General features: G+C 39.8%; 1 pseudogene; it reads left to right on the top strand.

Annotated features, from left to right (window-relative positions):
• The first annotated feature begins 5,440 nt into the window (after positions 1 to 5,440).
• On the top strand, positions 5,441 to 7,207 carry LOC101720981 (G protein-coupled receptor associated sorting protein 3-like; annotated as a pseudogene).
• Positions 7,208 to 12,929: the final 5,722 nt, after the last annotated feature.

A 12,929-nucleotide genomic window follows, 5' to 3' on the forward strand; every position in this document is an offset into this window, starting at 1 on the left:
TATCTCAGTGAGCTGCTGAATAATGAAAAGCCTCTATTTAAATGATGATAGACTGCAGAACATTTTCAGACTTGGCTTAGCAGTGGACGTAAATGCCTTCAATGTCTTTTGATTTGTGATCTTACTTTAAAATACTGCTAATCAGAAGTGTAATTTCATAATTCTATTTATAGATAATTTTTCTTTATATTTCTCCACATTTTTGTTGTTTTGTAACAAGACTAACAAAGGGCCCACAACAAAATCAGTTTTCTAGATTAAAGTTGGAAGCCCCGGCTTCATTTTTTAAAAATCAGTGGTCTAAAATTGTAGTAAGTTGTTTCTCGAGATATTTAAAAACTAGAGGATCTTAAACTTTCCCATAGTGGTACCATTTTTAAATTCAACCTATCTTTCATTTATATAACTTGTCTAAAATTGCACAGATGTTTGCATTTATAATCTAATGGGGGAATTTCACTTAGCACTACGGCAAATACATATTCTTGTGTCCAGTGCATTCTGTGATGTGGCTCTCTTCTAAGCCAACAAAATGTCATGAAATACCATTAGAATCCACCTTGCTCCAATGACTCTGAATTATCATTCTCAAATTGTTATTCTTCTAGGGATTCACAAAGGAAACTGATAGCTAAAAGTCATATTAACTTCTAGAATATGCATATATATTTCTTTGTTTTGCAGTCCTGGAAATGGAACTGAGGAACTCACACAGGCTAGGCAAGTGCTCCACCACTGAGCTACATTCCCAGCCCACTATTTTTAATTTAGGAAAGAAAATCAGGTTCCTCTTGGACCTCCATATGAACATTATCTATCAGTAACTGCAGACAATTAGATATACAAAACGCAACAATGCAGAGACTCCTATAAATTGGTTGGCATTGAGAAGATGGACTTTTTGTATGTATGTATGTATTTGGGACAGGGTCTTGCTAGGTAGTCCAGGCTGGCCTTGAACTCACTATATAACCCAGGCTGGCTTCAAACTCTGGCAATCCTCCTGCATTCTTGGCATTCTGAGTCTGGGGAATACAGGTGTACAGCCCCCCCCCCCCCGCCCAGTTCCGTGGACTTTAGAAAGTGCTACAGGAGTGGTGATAGATCTGCATATAGCAAAGCCATCCATTCCTCTGTCTGCATGTGTCTTCCATAGGAGGCTTAAATGGCTTCGGCCAAAATAAAAATAGAAGACATTTAATTGTCTTGGCTTGCCCTTCCTTAAAACTTCTAAGGACGACCACTGTCACGTGTCACTTGCTCACTGTTCTTGCTCTCTGGGCTTTTATAGAGTGCCCATTAGGTTTATTTTCCTACTATGGAGCTTTCTTGTTTCCTTTTTTTCCCCCTTTTAGTACGAGGAATTGAACTCAGGGCCTCACATTTGCCAGGCAGGTGTTGTCCCACTGAGCTATATCCCTAGGCCACCATTTCCTTTTTATTATTTAGTTAGCTAGTTAGTTAGTTAGTTTGTGCTGAACAACATTTAATTTTTGTTTTGGTTGCTGATGTTTTGTGGTGCTGGGGAATCAAACCCAGGGCCTCAGGCATGCTAGGCAAGTGCTCTACCACTGAGCCACGACCCCCCCCCCAGCCCAGCATTTAATTTGTTTATTAAATAGACAATGAGCTTCAGTGTGGAGCCATCTGTCCATTTTCTGCTGGCTTTGGCCACTCTGCTTTCCTACAGTGGATGCCAGGTCCACAAGAACCACGCTCCTCAGTATATGAAAGAGAATTTTCTCCTTAGCTGAACTTGGCTGCTGCAACAGTTTGGTTAGGAGTAGCTGTAGTTGTTGGGAGATGGTCCATCTCTGGTGCATCAAAAAAGTAGGCCAAGCAGCCTACAGAAAGAAGCATGTGAAGCAACACAATCGTGACGATTGTGGAAAGAGGACCCCTGCTCCACTGCTGGTGGGAGTGTAGACTGGTGCAACCACTGTGGAAATCAGCATGGAGATACCTCAAAGAACTAGGACTGGAAGTCCCATTTGACCCTGCTATGCCACTGCTGGGGATCTTCCCCAAAGAATTAAAAGAATCATACCACAGTGATATATGTGCACCCATGTTCATAGCAGCACAGTTTGTAATAGCTAAAACTTGGAAACAGCCCAAATGCCCATCAACTGGAGACTGAATAAAGAAAATGTGTTTTTTTTTATAAAATGGAGTACTACTCAGCCATAAAAAATGAGAAATTAGAGACATTTATAGCTAAGTGGATGCACATTGAGGCCATACTCTTAAGTGAAATAAATAGGACACACATGTGTAAATACTGAATAGTTTCTCTGGTGTGAGAAACTGAAAGTGTACATAAGGACTAAATGTATAATAGGTAATGTGAAATAGGAAGAAAAGGGGCAAAGGGGAAGGAAGTGGGAGGGCTAGGGGAAAGGATAGAAGGGAATGGGATTAATGTAAGAAAATGGAAAAATAGGAACAAAATCTTTGTAAATAGGGAGGACTGGAGGGGTTGAAGGGAGGGCTGGGAAGGGTGAAAAATAAGAACCAAGAGAGTATGTAAAAGTGCAAATTTCCAATGATGAATGTCATTATATTGTATACCTAAAATGTACCAATTATTAGACTGAATAATCGATAATGCAAAATAGGAATAAAAGGTCCAAAGGGGTAGGGGTAGTGGGAGGCACAGGGGAAAGGAAAGAAGGGAAAGGAAAAAATGATGAGAAATGGAAAAAATGGAAATGAAGTCTTTGTAAATAGGGAAGGGTGGAGGGGGTGAAGGGAGGGCTAGGAATGGGAAAAAAATAAGAACCAAGATGCATTATGTAGGGGTACAGTTCCCAATGAGAAATGTAATTGTGTTGTATACCTACAATGTACCAATAAAAGAATTTAATAAAAACAAAATGGATAGATTCATTATATTAGCTCTTGATTGCTTTGGGTAATCAGTCTTACAGATGCCTGCTGTAATTTCTTCTTCACTAGTTCTATGATGTTCTTTGAAGCACATACTAACTCAGTTATTTGAATTTAATTATTTAGCCTGTTTTGACAGAAAGGAATTCTGATATGGCTGAGAACTTTGAAGATAACTGATTTACTAATTAGGTTAGAGGATAGATATTTCCTACATAGTAAGAAAGCCTTACACAGTGGTCTTGACAAAAAAAAAAAAAACCTATCTAAGGCAAAGCTTTGTTTTTAAATACAGTATTGAGAAAGTTTACTGTAATTCACCAGTATTTACAGTCTTCTCAATCCTGGGTTTATTGGTTTAAAGGAGTGCCAACCAGGATAGAAAATAACAGCTAAAATTAGGAATCATCCCATAGTCCTGTGGTGGTTATTTTTAGTTTAATGAGAATTGGAGAAAGTGAAGAAATACAGTGATGGATAATAAATTATTTTGAAAATCAGTATTTCCATTTCTTTTCGATGCTGGGGATGGAACCCAGAGTCTCTGGCTTGGTAGACAAGTGCTTTGCCATGGAGCCACACCCCCAGGCCCTCCAGATGTTTCCATTCACAGAACAGAGGGACTGCTCCTTAGTGACTCTCACTGGGGAGCTGGAAGGAGGTGGCCATGGCCGGTCCCCTCAGGAGATTTCCCAATGCTGCAGGGATTTCTTTTGTTATTGCTGTTGTTGCTGGGGATGAAACCCAGGGCCTTGTGCAGGCTAGGCAAATGCTTTGCCACTGAGCCATACCCCAGCCCTCAGAGAGGCAGTTTTTGGCTATCACAACAGGGATGTACTACTAACATCTAGTGGGTAGAGGCTAGGGATGCTGCCAAATATCCTCCAGTGCGTAGGACAGTCTTATCTCCCTACAGAGGAATGATCCTCCTCCACCCCATGTCTATTGTACGTTGGTGGGGGGTGAAGCTCAGTGGTATTGATATAGGAGAAATATAGCTCCCAATCTGCTAGATGCCAGATATGCCAAGTCCGTGTCCCCTAAAATCCAAGAGTGAGTTCCAAGGAGCAAGGGAGGTTAAGAGTAGGAAAGATTTATTGAGAAATAGCTCCTGAAAATCAGGAGGGTCCCAAAAATGGGTTGCTATACAGGTCACTTCTCTTAGAATGTTTTATAGAGCGAAATCACAAGGGTGGGTACAAAATCACGAGGTGAGTACAATGTGGGTCAAACTGCAACCAATCAACAAGATTACTAGTATAGTCAGGGTCGGGGATTTAGCTCAGTGGCACCACACCTGCCTGAAAAGTGCAAGGTTCTGAGTTTGATCCCCAGTACAAACAAAAAAAAGATGACAAATATAGTCTCTTAGCTAATATTGATCCAATATGGAAGCATGTCATGTAACAAGGGTACATGGAAAGAACAAAGGCTTTTTTAGGAAGGGCTGTGTCCAGATGCTCCAGTCACCCACCTGGGTGGCTGATGTCTATCTGGACTTTGCTGGACCAGATGATACCATTCATAGTATAATTCCAGGTTACTGCTTATCCCCTAGGGAGGCATGTGGGCTTGGGCCTGGTCACTGCATCTTTATGTTGAGGCCTGGTCTTCTTCAGATGTGCCTCCAGCTACAGTTCTTTTGTCTTTTATTTTCTGCTGACTTCCTTGAGAGCCCAGACCCTCTCTGACTGTATATTAATTTCTAACTAACTTAGCTGCCTATAATAGTAGAGTGTTTGCCCAGCATGTGTGAGGCATCACATACATATACATATGCATACAAAAAGCTAGTGAAAGAGTTAGAAATCCTTACATATTAATATAGAAATAAATCTAAAAGGACAAAAGGGAGAGCTTCATTAATCTCATTAAAAGTTTCATTAATATTTGTTTAAGTAATAGGGGCTGAGCCCAGGGGATACTACTACTAAGTTGCATCCCCAACCCTACTATTTTGTAAATTTTACTTTGAGACAGGGTCTCATTAAGTTTCCCAGGCTGGCCTGGGCCTTGTGATCTTGCCTCGGCCTTGAGAGGAGCTGCTATTACAGGTGTGTGCTGCCACACCCAGCATGTTTTAATAAATTGTATTTTTAAATTATCAGTGTTGGGTTTGGTGCAGAGGCGTGGGAGCGGGATGCTGCTTTGCAATTCTGGTTGCACGGAAAGCGGAAAGTGGTGGGAGCCTGAGTGCCGAGCTGCCAGAGGAGAGGAGAGAGCAGGTGGTGACTTTTCTCCAGCCTCAGGATTCTTTTTGGTTGGAAAGATAGCACCTCCTGAGAACCCCTGCTTTCTGAGCATTGACAGTAAATGAGCTTCCTACAAAGATCTTCAGGTAGCTGTTCACTTGCAAGTTAATTAAGAAACAGAACGAAAGCTGTTCATTTGGATTCCAGGTCTATGTCCATTAGTAACTGTGCTGGTCTTGGATTGGTAGAAGATCATTACCTTCAACAGGTCTGCACTCAGAAACCATCATCTTTCTGCGGCCTGAGTGTGCCTCTACTCGGGCCATATCATCGACAAAGGTTGTGTTTGGACAGGGGACTGTGTGACTGCTAAACTGACAAGTGACTCTTTCACTCTTACTACCAAGTTCATCTCTAACCCTGTAAAAAAGTACAAAGACACTGATCAGACTGGACAAGACTATATAACTGAGCTTTAACCATGACTGGAACAAAGAGCAAGGCTAGAGGTCAGGCCAAAACTGAGAAAAGGACAAAAGTACCTGTTAAAGCTGGAGCAGAGAAGGAGGTTACAGGTGTAGTCAAAGCAGTAGCCAAGACCCGGTCCAAAACAAAAGCCAAAGCAGGGTATAAAGCAGATGTAGTGACAGAGATGAAGGCAGTATCTAAGAACAGGGTTGCTGCTGAGATGAAGGAACGAGTGCTGTCGGAGCCTAAGGCTCCAGTGAAAGCCACAGCAGACGTCAGTTCCAAAGCTGAGAATGAAGGAGGTGACCCGCTCCACGGGCAAAGATGAGGCTGGCATTGATACCTGGTTCTGGGCTGGGGAAGGGGCCAGTATTGGTTCCTGGTTCTGGAAGGGAGAAGAGGCGGGTGATCATTCCAGTACCAAAGACAGAAATAAAGCTGATACTGCTGCCCGGGTCTGTGCTGAGAAGTTGGAGTCTGAGGCTGGGGCCAGATGTAAGTCTGTATCAGGGGTGGATGAGGATGAGGAGGAAAATGTTATAGGGAACTGGTTTTGGGAAGGAGATGACACTAGTTTTGACCCTGAGCCCAAACCTGTATGCAGGATAGTTAGACCTCAGCCTGTGGATGCAATTAATCAAACAAACGGACCCAAGGACTGATCTGAGGTTACTATCTGGCCCAAAGCCCCTGCTGTAACTCCAGCACTGTTAGGATTTAGGTCTCAGGTCCCATCTGAGACAAGGTCCTCTTCATATGTTGTTGTTTCCTCAACTGAAGAAAGTACTCATTCTTCTGCAGCAGCAGCCTGCCCTTCTAGGAACACTTGCTCAAGTTCGCAGTCTATTCCTGAGTTCCCATTTGGTGCTGACCCTTGCATCCAGACCATAGATGAAATTAGGCAACAAATTAAGATCAGGGAGGTGAATGGGATTAAGCCATTTCCTTGCCCTTGCAAAATGGAATGCTACTTGGATTCTGAGGAATTTGAAAAACTTGTTAGTATACTGAAGTCAACCACTGATCCTCTCATTCATAAAATAGTACAGATTGCAATGGGTATCCATAATGTTCATCCATTTGCCCAAGAATTCATTAATGAAGTGGGTGTAGTGACACTTATTGAAAGCTTACTTACTTTTCCTTCCCCTGAAAGGAGGAAAAAGACTGCAATTACTCTGAATCCTCTTTCCGGGGATGAAAGACAACGAAAGATCGAATTACATGTTAAGCATATGTGTAAGGAAACTGTGTCTTTCCCCGTAAACTCACCTGGACAGCAGACTGGATTAAAACTACTTGGGCAACTGAGTACTGAATCTGTCCATCACTATATTGTTACTAGTTACTTTTCAGAGCTTTTCCATTTGCTGTCTGAGGGGAATCGTAAAACCAGAAATCTTGTTTTGAAAGTACTTTTGAATATGTGTGACAATCCAACTGCAGCCAGAGACCTGATCAATATGAAGGCACTGGCAGCATTAAAACTCATCTTTAACCAGAAAGAGGCAAAAGCCAATCTTGTTAGTGCTGTGGCCATATTTATTAACATAAAGGAGCATATAAGAAAGGGCTCAATTACAGTCGTTGATCACTTCAGCTATAAAACACTTATGGCTATTTTCCATGAAGTTAAAGAGATTAGTGAAACAATGTAAAATTACTCAGAAATGGAAGAGAACACTGAATCATCTCCAGATTCTGAAAGGCTGTACATTTCCAAAGACCCTGGTGTAATTTTTATTATAGTGCACACATTATACATTACATCTTCAACAGTGTTACCTGTGAGGCTGTAGCTCTGAGCTAGAACATTTTGTGTGTATCAAATGAATGCTAACATCTGAAAATATTTTTTGATTTTTATGTTGTCTAGATTGGCATATTTAAAATTTTACTTAGAGTAAGCCATTTCATTATAAATAAGCTTAGCTTCATCATTAGTATCTGCTTAGATTCATTTGTAGCTTCAAATGGCAAAAAAGAAAATGTTGGGGCCAGAGATTTAGCTCAGTGGTGCCGTGCCTGCCTTGCAAGAGCAAGGTCCTGAGTTCAATCCTCGGTACTGGGGGAAAAGAAAAAGGAAAATATTGAATTTGTAATCAACTTACAGAAATAAAGTATGGACACATAAATAATAGTACCTATAGGTGTATATGTGGTATGTGTATGTGTACCTTATCAGTACATTTAGGAGACTTAGGTTATCATAAGGGATTTCTATTTTTCCCCTGTTCCAGATACATCAGAACTCATTCAAAACAGAAATAAGTGAATCTTAGACAAAATGTGATGTTTGTTTACTCTTAAAATTTTGTTATTTCATTTACAGCTCATAAATTGTTAGGCAGTTTCATTGTGTCAAAGTTATTTTACAGAAGAAAAGGGTGCTCTGCATGGGGAGAAGACATTTATTGAGTGCTCTTCATGAAACACTGTATTGGCACTATGTTTTGGAAATTTTTTCCTCTTACAGTGATTGTGAACAAGCTATGAATATTATTTATTAGAACTCAGTATTCTGGGCATCCTTCAAGGAGAATTACAATGGTTAAATACCTTTTTCTAAACCCTCATAACAGGCAGTTGACATAGCTGTTTTGTCTGACACCAACCCCCACCTCTCGACACTACCTTATGGTCCTTCAGTTTTTTAGGTGGTGGCATTCAAAGCTCAGAGAGCTTTTTTTTTTTTTTTGGTACCGGGGATTGAACTCGGGTCCTCGAGCTTGCAAGGCAGGCAGTGGAACCACTGAGCTAAATCCCCACCCCCTAGCATTTGTTTTTAATGGTTTAATTTTGTGGCAGACAATGTCTCTGACAGGTGTTACAATTCTTAACTTCCTCCAAATGCAGTTGTCCATTAGACATTTGGCTATAGTGGACTGAAGATCAGGAGAAAAGTCTGATATGGATATATGTATTTTGCCTGGCAGTATCTGGGAAATACTAGGTATCAAAAACTTTGTTGAACAAACAAGATGTAGATGTGAATCATATAAGAAAGTAAAATAGTGTATATCCTACCTTTTCTATCCATCTGTTCCTTGTATTTTAAAGACCTCTAATTGTTCTAAACATTGTTTCATACCTTGCGTTTAAAAGATAGTTCCTTTCTTTCTCTTGCAAAATCATACTTTACTTTTTTTGATTTATTCTGTGTGTCACATGAATGAAAGTCCAAAGAACTCAATCTTTTACTAGCAGGCAAGCCCAGTTTACATTTGTATAAGCTAAAACAGCATAAATTTAATTGGAGAAATTTGAACCCATAACTGAAGTTCCACCAATATAGAACAAGAAATCAAGGGGAAAGGCTACTGTCTCAAACTACAAGATAATGATCCCTGGAAGTCTTGTTTGCCCAAAAGACATTTCAGGAATTTGGTTGAGGTTATGAGATTCAGAAGGAATTACAACGCTTGGTCTGAGCTGTGGAGGAAGTCTTTATGTGTGAAACTATCAAGTACATGCTTTGAGATTTTCATTTAAGAAATCAAAACAAGATCATACTATAAGTATTTGTAACTTGTCCCCCCACTGATTGTATACTGTGAACATCTTTCTATGTCAATAAATATGGTTCTGTAAAATAAAAAAAATTAATGTTAATGTCTTTGTGATGATTTAAACAATGTATGTTACTTGTATTAACTAAGTATAATAAATGCAATGCTACTACAAGCTAAAGAGAATTTTTTAACTCTTAGAGACTTAGAGTCACCAAATTTTTTAAGTAAACATTTTAAATAGTGTAGAGTTTTAGGTAAGTAAAATAAATAATTAAAAACAAGACTTTCAAGCATCATGCAATATCACTTTAAGTTAAAATTCTCTGAAGGAAATGAAATGGTAATTAAAATTCAAGGAAGAAAACATGTGATGTAAAATTCTCCCCCACTAAAAGAGAACCTTTCCAGGGATTTAATTTATTGCAATAGTATAAAAGGGCTATAGTCATTAGATTGTGTTGTAAATTTTCAAAGTATGATATTAAGATTTGGGGGAATATTTTGCTATTTTTAGAGCTGGGGATGGAACCCAGGGCCTCATATCCACTAACCATGTGCTCTATTACTGAGCTACACCCTAGCTCTACAGCTTAATTTTAAAAATCTTTCATTAGTATATGTCTGTGACACCGAATGAGTATATTTATCAGGAGATACTGCTACAGCTCTGCATCACACCTTGGTCCTGCGTACTCCCTCTCCTCCTCTGCCTCCCGTCTCCCCATCTCCAGGCCTCCTGCTCACTGTCCCAAGGTCTGCCTCCCTGGCACTGCCTCCTAGTTCTGGTTTTGAATGGTCCCTAGACACATGGGCAGAGAGAAATCCCTACCCTGTCTTCCATGGTCCTAAAGTGTTTTGACCAGCAATTGTTCAATCCTGGATTAGTAATTATTCATGACACTAAAGGCTTTTGAATAATCCCCAAGTGAGGGAACTAAATAACATTGTGATGCAATGAAATTAAGGCAAAATGAAAAAAATTGTTTTGCATTGTCAAGCTTGAAAGAATGACTCTTCTGCAAAGAAAAGATCATGTAAAGACTCTACTGGATTTAAAAAATTTAAATATTCATTATGTGGTGAATTTAACATATTTATAATCCTCTTCTTCTGAGAAAGAAGAGGAGGCATTTATCTATGGCTACCATGGTTCCTTGCTTAGAGAAATTTAAGGGCTAGAAAGCAAGATTTATTTCAATTTTTCTCAAGGACAGCCGAAGAATGATAAAGAAGTGAAGAAGTATAACACAAGATGGCAGTGTTGCTATCCTTGAGTTCCACAAAGTAAAAGCACCATGGTGAAGTAGAAAACACACACACACACACACACACACACACACACACACAGCAGCAGCAGCAGCAGCAGCACAACACCCTTTCTATAAGGAGAAAAGTTAGGTAGGAGGAGTTAAAAATCTGTACTGATGATAAGGCGCAGATGTTTAAACTAGAAAACTCTATAAGTTGAATATGCAATTCATTTCCCCCATATAGTTCACTTAAAAATAATTCACAATTACTAACTTTTTTCTAATTTGTTGAAGCAGCATCACTTAGGTATATTATCTATATTAATAAAATTAATTCTGACAAGGAGTAGAAAGGAAAAATGAAGAAAAATCTGAACAATGAATTTGTATAGTATCAGCTAATTATGGATTAACTCGTTTGTTTTTTCTCTAAATAACAAATTATATAGCTTTACCTGAATCTAATATTTCTTACACTGATGGCTAATACACATATGTAAATGACAGCATGTAGTCATCTATGTACTACATAAAAAATCCATGTATCCATGCAAGAAAACATTATTATTTTGTTTAATACACATTCTATAATTCATTGTGGAAATATTGTGTGTACTTGGTTGTCAAAGTTAATTTGGAAACATTTATATCCATGGAATAAGGGGGACCTGCTTCTTTCAAGTTGTGAGCACTTTACAGACTCGAAAGAAATATCAGTGCTTTATTCAGTCCTTTCCTCTCTAGAAACAGATATAACTCCACCCACCTAGCTCTTAAGAACAAAAGAGAGAGAGGCAAAGCAGGATATGGTGACACACACACCTATAATCCTAGCTACTTAGGAGGCTGAAGCAAGAGATTGTTATTTGGAGGCCAGACTGGGCAACTTAGTGAGATCCTGCCTTGAAGTAAAGCAAGAGACAGAGAGAATATGAAATTACTTAATCTAGCATACACTGGGTATAGTAGGTGCTCATTAAACCAACAATAAAATGATTGGTTAATTTAGTTATTATTTCTTGTCAGCTAGGACTCTCTTTGAAATGGGGATGCTGTGTATGACTCCTTTGATAAAAAGGCTGACTCTCAGGAAATTATGAAGTTTCTAACTCCTGAACTGCTTCCTTCCATTACTAGCCTGTGCCCATCACATGGACTTGCCAGTTGTACCCTTTAGTTTTCCTTTTGGTTTTTCGTTTTTTGGCATTTGTATGCCCATTATCTCTTCCTTTGTAATTAGACTTTATACATTATTATCAACTATCAAATAAAAAGAAAGGAGCTATGATTTTAGCACGTGTATGTCAATGCTTTTCAGTGTTTCCTTTAGCCTCTAGAACAAACATGTAAATTTCTTTCTCTTATTTATTCTCTTATTTTATTTATTTATTTTTCATTTTAATTTATTTATTTTCTTATTTATTATGTAAATTTCTTATTTTACAATACAAAACCTGGGGGTGCGAGTAGGACACTATGACTAAACCAGGAGGCAAGTTTCCTCAGGATTTTGGTAAAGGCTCGCCTGTTCCAGTGGGCCACACACTTGCTAATATTCCATGTTTCTCCTGTATATTTTTTTCTTGTCAGAGGCAACACAAAAACCAGCAGCTGTTCAGAGAAGTTTGAAAGTCACAGATAGTTGGTGCTCTCCATCTACAAGGAATGTTTCCCTGTAAGTTCAAAGCCCAGCTCGGCCACACACTCCCTCAGCTTTCCCAGAGGGAAACAACCTAGAATCCACTTCTGCTGCTACTCAGCTTGTCTCTGGCTTCTCCACCCTGCTCGGGCTTTGAATCTCCATCTTCTCATCATCCCTATGAGCACATTCTCAATTCCCTGGGACAGAGCGGGTCCTGGGTTTGAAGTTATTTATTTCAGGAGTTCAGGATGAAGTTCCGGTAGGAGTTTCCAGAACTTGCTCTCTTCTAGTCATCATCATCATCTTCACCACCGCCATCACTACCACCACCACCACCATCATCATCACCCTCTCATGTTAAGTGTTTCCTCTTTGTAAATTTCTTCCCAATATCTGCCACCAGCTCTGGGGACCACACATGTCCCAGGCTTCCCCTAATGATGTTGCTGTGGATATGTCAACCCCAAAACCAGTCTTTGGAAGATTGAACCTGCCCTCCCACCTTGGAAGCACATGGCATTTTCTTATAAGTGCAGAGCTTGCAGAAGCCAAAATCCAGCTGCTCACACTCAGGCTCCATGAACACAGGATCATATTTTATCCCATTCATCAGGCTCTTAAGGAGCCTGTAGTTGGCAAAAAAGCAAAGCTGGCTACTTCCAATAAATGACCCAGAATCCAAGTGGCTCCTCCCCAGGGTGCTGCTGGCAGCTTCAAATAAATAGCTCATGTCACTTCCTCTTGCTGGGGTCTGCTTCTCATCTAAGGTTGTGTGCCTACCTGCACGTGAAATGTATTTGGCATCCTAGGAACTTATAGATCACTTTCCCGCAAGCACACACAGAACCGCTGCTCCTGCTTTGAGTACTTTGATGAGCCACAAGTATGGATGGGTGAAGAGGAGGGAACCGTTGTGTCAAGCCTGACCCTGGAGAAGGCAGCATGTGTTTCTCCTGCAGACTTCTTTCACCTCTGA

The sequence above is a fragment of the Heterocephalus glaber genome, unplaced genomic scaffold (assembly GCF_053883595.1).
Source record: "Heterocephalus glaber isolate CG9 unplaced genomic scaffold, H.glaber_assembly_v1.0 deba00001072, whole genome shotgun sequence".
Taxonomy (NCBI): domain Eukaryota; kingdom Metazoa; phylum Chordata; class Mammalia; order Rodentia; family Bathyergidae; genus Heterocephalus; species Heterocephalus glaber.